Genomic DNA, 1,980 nt, shown 5'->3' with positions numbered 1-1,980 from the left:
GCCAACAGCGCCCCCTGGTGGCTGGGAGGAGCGATGGGGGCGCTTGGTGGTAGTATGTGATAGTATGCGATAGTATGCGATAGTATGCGACAGGGCGCGACAGGGCGATAGTGTCACTGTGAACGGGGGGTGGGGCTGGTCTCTGCAGCCAGGGAGAGGTTGGGGCTGGTCACTGGGACAGGGGAGTGATCAGGGCTGGCCACAGGGATGGCAGGAGGATGTCAGGGTCTTCTCCCAAGGAACAAGCGATAGGACCCGAGGAAATGGCCTCGAGTTGTGCCAGGGGAGGTTTAGATTGGATATTGGGAAAAATGCCTTCACTGCAAGGGCTGTCAAGCACTGAACAGGCTGCCCAGCGCAGTGGTGGAGTCACCATCTATGGAGGAGTTTGAAAGACGTGTAGATGTGGTGCTCAGGGACATGGTTTAGTGATTGACTTGGCAACGTCGGGTTAATGGCTGGACTCGATGGTCCTAAAGGTCTTTTTCAACCTAAATGATTCTATGATTCTATGCCACCCCATGGAAGACATCTCAGATACCTTAGATCACCTGTACACTTCTGTTCAGCCCAGCTCAAGACCCACTATGGAGTTTATTAAAAAGGAATCAGATGCAGGCTTAGGTAGAGCTCCAGAGCTGTGTGGGGGGCAGAGCTTTAGTGTGGAGCTGTAGCTCTCAGTGTTGTTTGTGGGCAGATGTGGGACCATACCGCTGAATCCATCAGAGACACCAGAACTCAGCTTTCCATAAAGCTAAGGGTGGATGCTTTGAACTACAGCTTAACAACAGCCATTAATATGAGTGAAAAGCATGTAGAGATAGTGTTTACCCCTTCTTGAGCTTGCTTTTCATCTCACAGAACAGTTCATGTCCTTACTCTGTGGCCCAGAGGTGTATTAAAGAGGGCGAATGTTAAGGTATTTAGAAGATGTGTAGATGTGCACTTAGGAACATGGTTTAGTGGTGGACTTGGCAGTGCTGGGTTAATGGTCGGACTCAATGATCTTAAAGGTCTTTTCCAACCTAAATGATTCCATTATACTGGTCTCTGGCCCCAAGGAGCACGTGGCCCGGCCGTAAGAGGGAAGGGCCTGAAGGGAAATCACAGTATCATAGAATCATTTAGGTTGGAAAAGACCTTTTAGATCATCGGGTTCAGGTGTTTTTACTGGTGTTTTCAGTTGTTGCTAAGCAGTGTTTATACGAAGTCAAGGACTTTCCAGCTTCTCATGCTTCTTTGCCAGGTGAAGCTACGCTGTGTAGGGTTTGATTGAGACAGGAGAGGTTTGCACTCCCTGTCCCTGTGCACTTGAGACAGTGTGCTGGGATTTAACCGTGATGCCTGGTTTCTGTCTCCTTCAGGCCTAGAGGACTGAGGTAGCTGATAGGGACTGAGCTCCTTAGTGCGTATATCCTGGAAGTAAAATCTACTGCCTTTGTTAGCTGGAGTCCGTGTCACCAGGCATACAGCATTTGTGACACAGGTAATAACATAAAGAAATCTTGTTTTGCTTATTTACCTGGTTTTGTCCAGCAATTACTGTGGCTAATAAGCTCCAAAAGGTCCAGAAAAAGCTTTGAAGAATGAATAAGAACAACCAGTTCTCACTATGCTTAAATTCAAGGCTATACCTTCACTGGAAATGAAGGCACTGAACAGCGAAGGGTGAAAGTCACTGTAACCAGCTCCTCTGCTTTGCTTAGGAGGAGCCTGGCTGGTGGCAGCACCTCTGTCACCTCTAGCCTTGTAGTATATGGCACACAGCAGGTTCTGCCTCTCTAGGTTGCACCATGGTTCTTCCTTGCAGAAAATGGCCTGTTGCTTTAAGGGTGTTGTTTAAACCCAGGCTGGAGGGGTATGGATTTAGAAATCATGCCCTGCTTTACCTCAGGCTTGAATGCCATCACTTCGCAATGAGGAAGCAGGAACAGTCCTCCTACGCTTTTTTTGTAGTTCTTCTCAAAGGAAATTATCTTA

This window comes from Strigops habroptila, chromosome 3, assembly GCF_004027225.2.
Source record: "Strigops habroptila isolate Jane chromosome 3, bStrHab1.2.pri, whole genome shotgun sequence".
In the NCBI taxonomy this organism is placed as follows: Eukaryota; Metazoa; Chordata; class Aves; order Psittaciformes; family Psittacidae; genus Strigops; species Strigops habroptila.
Note: the sequence above shows the minus strand (reverse complement) of the source record.